Source organism: Dermacentor silvarum, chromosome 5 (genome assembly GCF_013339745.2).
Source record: "Dermacentor silvarum isolate Dsil-2018 chromosome 5, BIME_Dsil_1.4, whole genome shotgun sequence".
Taxonomy (NCBI): domain Eukaryota; kingdom Metazoa; phylum Arthropoda; class Arachnida; order Ixodida; family Ixodidae; genus Dermacentor; species Dermacentor silvarum.
Window position 1 is genome coordinate 70,405,354 of NC_051158.1, and position 9,606 is coordinate 70,414,959.

At 42.7% G+C, this 9,606-nt stretch overlaps 1 long non-coding RNA gene across 1 annotated transcript; it reads left to right on the forward strand.

Annotated features, from left to right (window-relative positions):
• The first annotated feature begins 924 nt into the window (after positions 1 to 924).
• LOC125945849 (uncharacterized) lies at positions 925 to 4,402 on the forward strand. Its single transcript, XR_007467160.1, has 3 exons — positions 925 to 1,566; positions 3,356 to 3,397; positions 4,221 to 4,402. It is a non-coding gene; the product is annotated as an uncharacterized LOC125945849 (long non-coding RNA).
• The last annotated feature ends 5,204 nt before the right edge of the window (positions 4,403 to 9,606 follow it).

Sequence of the window (9,606 nt, forward strand, 5' to 3'; positions counted from 1 at the left end):
TGCAATATATGAATTGTAGCCGGTGAGTTTGCAAGACGCATCCACCTAAAATGAATTTCCAGGATAACACCAGTTTCGAGATATTATTGCCCAAAGTGTGGGACGAAATACATGGGCGTTTTAGTTACTTTTGTGCTTTATTGTATAAAACAGCCTTTTGGTAACAAAGTAAGAGTAACAACAGTGCATTTTTACGGCGAGTTTGATGGCGCATATCTCCATGGTGTCATTCTGGAAATTCATTCCAAGTAGATACGCCTGACAAGCTCACCGGCTCAAATTCGTAAATCGCAATATGTGTCGTAAAGTAATAAAATAAGAAGTTAATTAGTGATTTCTTGTTAATTAGTTGAATCTATGTATCGATTGCACCTGCTACTAATGTCCGCCTCATCGCTTAACCCAGCTCAATGATAAGAATTAAGCTACCTGCCACAGGCGATTTCTAAAAATTCCGTAAGACTTCAAAATGACCACCCTGTATATATATATATATATATATATATATACAAAATTGGAGCACAAGACAAACGTCCCAACAAGCAGTGACCAATGACCGATGATTGGGCACCTCCTGGTTCCCATCGGCTTCTATTGTAAGTGGCCATTGCCCTGTCTGTGTCAGAAAACGGCATTGCCTCCATGTTCAATATGGGCAAGATGGTGGGAAAAGTAGCATGTAAGCATAATAAAGAAATATGTTTTTAAAGAGTGCGTTTCGTTTAATTGGTAGCCCTTAGCGCACAATAGAATGAAACAAGTTTGGGTGATCTCTGCGACGTGGTGTCCATATTTTACATGAAAGCCTAGGTCTATTCTGTAACACGTAGAGACGGGGTGCTGGCCAGTGTGCTGGGAAACTGCTTGGCCACCACGCACAATCTACGCTGTTATACTTTGCCGGTGGCAAATCATAGCGCAGAAGCACAGGTACAAATGTTTAATCAATGGGACGGCATGCTGTCTACCGTTTGTCATGATGTCAAACTAGCAAGCACGAACAGCGACAATTGTGTACGTTGCTGGTCCATAGTTCATTTCGCGCCGGTTGCTTCACGAATTAAAATAAATATTTCTTTTTAATACAAACGATGAAAACTGTGCGCGCACACAGGGCGCGACATTTGCGACGTTTGAATTTTGCACTATTTCCCGCGCGCTCCGTACGTGACTGGCCGGCGCACTGCGTTACCCCGATAAAGAAAATAGTTCCTCAAGGAAGCTAAGCAGAAAACTTTCATACTCTTGCAAACCACATAAATTGTTAAGAAATACCTTTATATTACAAGATTTGCTAATAAATATTGCAATTCATGTCTATGAAAGCGTGGATTTGTATGCGCGTTTGTGTGTGAATGCGCGCTTGCGCTGTTGACTCTTTGGCGCATTCCGGAACTTTGTGCGTGCGGCGTATGTGTGCGGGTTGCGTGATGAGTTGGCTGCGTTTTCTGTGCCCTTTGCCTCGCTGTGACATCTTTGGTATATTCCAACCTGTTGCTCGCTCTTTATGGGCTACACGTTGCCTCGAAGATCGCCATGATCGCCTCCGACTCAGCCAAATCGAAGGTGAGTGAGTGTTTCGAATTCCACTTGCTCGTTCATTGCGACGCTTTCAGCAAAAGTGCATACAGAGCCCGTCCGTGTCTTCCACGCGCCTCTGTGCTCGTTTTCATTACTCGTACTATCCTTCCGTTGCGAGAATTGGCTGTGCAGCACTAGATTTGTGATATTGAGCATGAAGTTTTGTCCCGATTTAACTTCACAGCGCGCTTGCGGCGACGTAAAGCAGCTATGTGGAGCCAGCTAAAACAGGGCATGTTGTGCACGCCACGATTTTTGGTACGGCGTTCCAGCACCGATTGAAATTAGCCTTATTAATGAGCGCTCGGTGCTCTGCCGTTTTGGTGAGCAGCTGTGTGGAGCCAGCTAAAACAGGGTATGTTGTGCGCGCCACGATTTTTGGTACGGTGTTCCAGCACCGATTGAAATTAGCGCGCCACGATTTTTGGTACGGTGTTCCAGCACCGATTGAAATTAGCCTTATTAATGAGCGGTCATGGGGGCTTTGCCGTTTTTGGTGGACCAGCTGTGTGGAGCCAGCTAAAACAGGGCCATGTTGTGTGCGCCACGTTTTTTTTTTTTTGGTGCGGTGTTCCAGCACCGATTGAAAGTAGCCTTATTAATGAGCGCTCGTGCTTTGCCGTTTTGGTTGAAACAATGCGACGTGAAATAATCCGAACTGTACCGTTCGCGTACGCCGTCCTTGACGTGCATCTACTACATGGCGTGTCGGGATCGGCGAAAATATGCGCGGGCGTTTGGCGTTCGAATGTATTCTGCCTGCGCTGTTCGCTTCAGGATCGAGTGCCCAGAGTCCGCTGACACGCCGTGCGGTAGACACGCGCTGTGGCGCGATAATAATAAAGAATTGCAAGGGCGTATATGTGATTCTATGTGATAGGTGAGATAAAAGGGTTGATGGCATGCTGGAAATCATCAGGTTATGTGTGGTTTGTTTTCCGCCGGTACGTGCGCGGTGAACTTTTTTTTTAGCCATTATCTCCCTTCCGTTATCACTTCGCATTATCAGCCGTTATCACTTCGCGCTAACGCCTTTGCGTAGGCGCTCTATATTCGCGGAAAAGGCAGATTCTGTGGGATTCTATGTTCTGCTTTAGAGGGATGAAACATTCAAAATAACGTCATCGTGTGAAGTTTCAGCCTTTGGCCCTTCAGTAACTGATTGATTTAACTAAGTTCGAAAATCAGTAAAGGAACGAGATGCTTGGGCATATTTGCCGTGTCGTCCCACTGTGCTTCCAGTGGCATGTAGGCGTTATTGACAAATGTCAAAAATTAGCAAGGCTTTTTATGAGATAGAAGTAGACGGCTATGTCAATAAGTTATTTTTGCTTTGAATTCACACACTAAACAGGAGAGAGAGTGAAAGGGGAGCGTATCCTTGTGAACTAAATGACGCCTCGACATAAGCTTGGAACAATGGTTTGTTCGTGGTGCAGTTCTGTGGAATACTTAGAGAGTAAGCAAACTGCAGTAGCAGCAGTTAGACGGGGAGTAAAAAAATGCAACACTGTTTTATATGAACGAGCTACCTTTAAGATGTGGTCACAACAGTTCAGTAGATGAGCAAAAATAATTTTAAAATTTTGGAGAGAAATTAAAAATTTATTTGCCCACCTCACACTGCCAGTGGCAAGAGCAGCCATGCTTTAATGTTTTCAATCAGTCATTTATATCCATCCATTTATGTCGGCCTAATCGTCCATGTAGATGTTTTGATTGTTGCTTTTGAGTTATTGTGGCATCACATTTTAATACTGACATCTTTTTTTAGAATCAAAATGAGCCTGGAGACGCCACAGCCGGAATGCGAAAGGTGAATTCTTTGGCCATTCATCGTCTAGCGTCACCATGATCAAATGCACTGTTTCCAGGAGAATGTATTGCCGGGAGGTATTCTTCTTAAGATTTAGTAAAACTGGTAGCCTTAAGTGTCTCCTTTGCGATTTTGCATAGCCTTTGATTTGCGAGTCGATTAATTTATTTAATGAGGTGGGCAGTTGGCACACCCTGCCTTTGTGTCTTATGTACACATTCAGCTGAGTAGGTCTGGGACACAGCAAGTGAATCTGATGTGTAGTGGTAATCGCATTAACGTCGACAGTTATCTTACTGTTTGAGCTGCTACTGCTGCTTGCCAACACAAGCAGCAGTTGCCCAAGATGGCGTGAAAGAGGTTCATTGAAGAATGGCACATACTCTGAGTAACATACCCAGTGATCCAAGCAGGTCCATCAGATGGTTATTAACCCACTTCCCTCAACATAGCAGCCCTACCCATTAGGCCATTGACCACCTAGTGACACAAATTGGCTGGAAAATACTTAGAGACAGACACCCGAAAGTATGTGAAGTATCCTAAAAATGCTACTTGCATTAAAGTTTTCGATGGTTTGGTTTACTTACTATTTTATTTTGTACTGGGTAAATCCTTGTTTTTCTGAAGCACATGGCATCCTAACAGGATAACAAGCTATGGCATTAGTTTTATTTGTTTTTATTAGTGACATTAGTTGACATTTTAGGTCTGGAGCAGGCAGTATTTCTGTGACTTATTTGGAGTGTGGCTGTTGTGTAAATGTGCTTAAAATCGTTAAACTACCTCACTAATATTTACCTAAATGTGCCGTTTCACATAGGTTGGAGAAGTGCTCATTGAGATGATCCTGGCACAGATTGCCATGGTGGACCAGGCAAGTTTGCAAGGGCCTTGATTCACCATGTGTTCACAGAGAAGAACCTCTTGGGCCACTCACTTCTCGAAAACACCACCACCAATAGGCAAAAAGAGGCTCTTGGCCTTATCAGGGTCAACGCTGTTATAGGCAAGTACCGTACATCCTTTTTCCCATTGCATTTTTGCATTCAAATTTTGTACTTGGAATTACCAGCTTGCTATTAGCACAACAAATGACTTTCAAGTAGCCTGTGTCTGCAACTATGTGCTACAATAGCCTACTATTTCGAATGAATGTTCATTTGATCTCAAGTCTCTAACGCCTCCATACTAAAGTGCTAAATTTTAAAAGCAGCCTTAACTGCCAGAAGTGATTGGTGGCTACAACTGACAAAGTTAGGTGAATTGGTACATTAGTTGCACTACTTGACTGTCCATGCAATGAACAGTTGCAATGAAGCAACTACGAATCTGTGAACATGCTACCAATCTGGTGGTATAGCGGGTGTGCTTAAGTAGCCTGAAAGTGTTGATTATAATATAGAATTGTGGAGAAGCTATGCTCAAGTGCAGTTACTGCTCAACTCGAGGCACAGCACTTCCACAAAATTTCAGCAATCAAAATGGCCCTCCAGATTCTGTAACGCAAAACATAATGGTTTCACCTATTTCGACAGACCACATTGAATTAAAGTTGCTCCAGTCTTGAAGGAGGTCCATGTGGTGGCAGACAGTAGCCTTTCAGCAGAGGGAGCTTAAGTTACGGGGCATAATTGTTTTGTTGTTTCGATCAAAGCAACAATAAGAACAGTTGCCAACTTCGTTGTCAACATTGCTATGTTTAGCAATGTCCATTCATTCTAGGCACTCAACCTATTAAGATCCAATTTATCACATTGTATTCTAGGATGTGGAAAAAACAAAGGTATTTATTTGACTTTTCCTCACGTTCCCATAAAATGATCAGTACTCAATAGGCCCTTCGCAGCTACTATATAAAGCTTGTTACAGAACATGAGGCATGTCCACAGCTCCCACTCTGAAATTGTTGGAAATGTCTCCTGCTTTCTTACTTCAAGGACGCACTTGCCTGTTTTCAGCGTTATTATAAACCAGTGCTCAAGCACTCTGGGTTTAGATTTATCAAAGATTGAATGAGCTTTGTAGGTGTTCATGTTTAACCCTTTGAGGATCACATATTTTCTGGAAATACGTCCCCCAATTTAAGCGTTATATTTTTATTCTGGATTGTTCTTCAGAGTGACCTTTCAAGAAAAAAAATGGATAAATAATTTTTTAGGTCACAAAGTGACAAAGGTTTCTTAGTGTCCGTTGTTTTACACCATGTTTATTGTAGCATGCAGGGCAAACTAGCATAATCACATTTTTAAAATGTATTGACACTCACAAAACCTTAAACTAGGTGAATACTCCCAAACCTACTTCAGTGATGGGCACCATAGGGTAAAGAGAAATATCAGTTTTAGAAGAAGCCAAGGGGCAACAGCACAATCAGGATATTTGTAGAAGTCGCAGAAGGTTACAGAATCTGTAATGTGATGCTTGGGGACACTTCATTCTTAAAAGGTATGCTTATTTATATGTTCTTTCGCCGCCTCATATTTATGGTCAGTGACCACATGATTTGTTTCCGCCACTCTACATGCATGGCAGTGACCCTCAAAAGATTAGCAGAGCCAGTCTACTTGCATATTTCTCTTGTAAGACTGAGCATTTCTTCGTATTTCTTCTTCGCATTTATTTGTGTTAGTGTAACCAGGTTGGCGTGCAACTGCAGTAAATCCTCGTTATAAGCAGTATTTTCTTTTAAGTAGAGAGGCATAAGAATGGCCATCATAATGCGAGAAGTGCACTCCAGTATCATTTGAGCTCGTAAAACAAATTCAGATATACCATACTCAATTCTGGCCGCATAACCGTATTTGGAGCAACTCCTGCAAGGAAAAGTGCAATAAAGTGCTGCACATTTTGATTATGATTGTTGAGAGAACTAATTTTAGTTGCCAGTAGTCTACCTTTAAGTTTTTTCACCAACAGTATGAAGTCTTTTTTCCACCATTTTGTTCCTAAGCAAGCAACGTTCACATTTTTCACACCAAGGATATTCATGAAGTTATTCTGCCACAGTGGGCTTTTCGTGTTTGCCTTCTGCATATTGTACTAAGTGGAGTCCTCCGGCGCCACTCCACTTTGAAAGCTGGTCATTCTCTAAAATTGAACCCGTGAAAACTTTGAATAAACAAAACAAATGAAAGTTTCATTATAACAGCGCGTACTGTATGTCATAGTTTTGCATGTGGAACGTTGATCTTAAACCTCATGCTGTTTTTCCTTTTTTTTTACAGGCTTTACCTGTCCAGAAGTTTCCTGGGACAAACATAGGCCCTACATTAAGAACACTCTGGCCTCACTTCTCGCAAGGGACCTGAAGTGTCCAGAAGAGCTCAAGTCTGTGGACAGTTCAAGTGTTGTGCACTTGCAGTCCCGAACATTTTTTATTATTATGATGTTTCTAGTCACCTGAAAAGCCCAGGTTGGATGGTTCAGACACAATTACTGTGTTGTGATTAATAATTAATTGCACAAGTGTTGCGCTTTGTATTTTAGTACATTTTACAGTAAATTTTTAATATATTTCTACAAAAGATAGTGTTTCTTAACTATTTTATTTCATAGGTATCTCGGGTCATTTCATGCCAAGACTGTTCCATGACGGCATACCATTTCAAGTTTGTTTGATGAAGTAAAAGTAGGCACAGTGAGAAATTTTACAGAAAATTAGGTTTCATACATACACCGGAAAGTGGAATCTGTGTTATTGTCAGAGTGGTTCTGTTTAAGAAAAACTACATATTAACATATGTTTGTAGTAATGGTTTATTTTGCTATTTCAAACCAGTAAGAATTAATAGCTAAAAGTTTGCTCAAATTCAGAGTGCAACAACAGTTCTCGGGCAAGGCAGCGATGTGCTTTCTTTCATGTACGCATGAAATCTGATTTTTTGCAAATTCTTTCATTCTAACTTGTTTTGCAGCACTCAAAAATTTAAAAAAATTTTCCCCATGTCAGTTCCATTTAAGTCTTCCAGCAGGTAACTAACGGCCAATGTCTATCAGATAAAAATCTTTAGTAATAGTGAATAAATCGCTTGGTATGTAATGACCTGCCCAGGAACCTAGTAATGATGGCAGAAAATGCAACTGGATCGTGCAACAAGCAATACAGCACAATAAACTGCTGCCATGGCACAACTTATTGTAATTACCATTTCGTTTCAGAGGTAGATAACGTTTAGTAAAATGGGCACACATAATTTAACCAATAAGTAAGAATCTCAGTGGGCTCATGCAAATAGTGCCATGATTATTAAGTTACTGGCTACCAAATAGAGAAAGCAAGTACTTTTTAAATGGTTTTTACTGTAATGCTTGTATATTATTTATGTTCTATTTATTTCAATTTTTAAAAATGTTTTACTTTAGGGCCACGCAAACTTTACATCTCTCAGTACTCAACTTCGTTATTGTATCAAGCTGCTGGCAGTTTGTAGATTGCGTTAGGATTTTTTTGATCTCAAGGCACACATGGCTGTACAGTTAACAAATGTTTGGCTTCAATAAACAATTCATCTAGAAAAAAATGCTTTTTGTCCACTGTCATGAGCCAATAAAGGAAGGAAGAAAGAAAGAAGAAAAAGCAGAAGATAAAACCAGAACAAGAAGACACGAGGACTCAGTGGTAGAAATAAAGAAGAAAGAAGGTATAAAATAAGAGCTTCCGAATAAAAAGAATACATTATATGAAAGCAGAAGAAGAAGCGCAAAAGTGCGCGTGCAGCTACGTGGCCAACGAGAGAAGAGACACGTAGCCGAAGAGAGCAGCCCAGCTACGCTCTGGGACGACGAGAGGCAGAAGGAGCCGGAGGCCGAACAGGACGGGTGGATCACGGAGACGGCGGCAACCCAATGGAAGCTGTTCTTCAGCTGCCGCGGCCACGACCCGCGAGCTGAGTGGACGTTCCACCGGAAGCCGCAGCTACAGGCTGACGGCACCGTTTCCCGGATTCCCTGCGGCTACGATCCGCAGGCTAGCGGAGTTGATCGGGCGATCCAGGCGCCTCGGTCCCCCCACCGTCCTGACCCCCGAACCAGGCTAACCGTGGACCGAACGTCGGACACAGCGACTTCGAGGCTACGACGAATCGGCGGGCCCAACGACGTGTCGCCGGAAGCCGCGACGACGAGGTGACGTGGCCACGTCGAGGGACTTAATGTAAATATTTGGACTTATGAATTTTGATATCTGAGGACTCTGGGGAATTTCCAGAATTTACTCGTGCTGTATATTGTTTGTTTCGTGCTGTTTTCTTTGTCGTTAGTTTTTTTCAATTATAAATGTTTGTCCTAAACGTACGACTTGTCCCTGTCTGTCCTTAGTCCACCGAAAGTCTTGACAATTTGGCGAGCCTGCCAGGATATTCCACCATCTCCGGCCCTGTCACAGATTTTTGGTGGTCTAGAGATGGATTGGGACAGCATATTAGCAACTGTTCGCGAGAAGAAGCTGAGCAAGGAGCAGGGCCTTAAACTAATTGAGGATGTAATGAACCGTGTCCATGCCGCTCGGTCTTTAGAACTTGAGACACTTCGGCAAGCATATGAGAAGAGGGGACAGTTCCAGGAGAGGGAGATTGAGATGCCAGAGGTAGTCAAAACAATGCATAGCAGTCATATCATGCCTGAAGAGAAGCCTTGCACAAGTGAACTGTTGCTACAGAATAGCTACCGCTGTAAGGCTGAGAATGACCATACCACCGAATTCCATCGTACTAGAGAGCAAATGGTACAGCACCCGAATGAAGAGTGTGTTTTCGGTAGTGCAGTGTACATGCCAGAGGGTCGTGCTCATGAGGGCGAACAGTTCCCAGAAACGAAGGACACTGACGAGAGGGGGAATACCGCAACGCCGCATACGGTGTGTGTTGAGAGCAGAGCAATTGGAGATGTCGCGCAGGAAGGGAGAGTGCTTGACCGCGGCAAAGCTTTTCAAGAGATGATGACTTTCCGCCGCAGAAATCCCCGTGAGCACAAGCTAGTGTCCAGCATGCAAGACGTTTCTGATGCAGACGACCACAGTTGCACAAGTTTTACGAGTGGCGAGAAAGAAGGGCGCATTGAGGAAGCGATGACAGTAGACAGAGGGATAGAGCAAGTAGAGAAAACTGAGAAAGAGAAAAGAAAGAAGCATAAGAGAAAGAGCAGATCGAAAAATTGCTTCGAGGGAAAGAAAAAGACGAAATCACCACCCAAGAAGAAGACACGAAGAA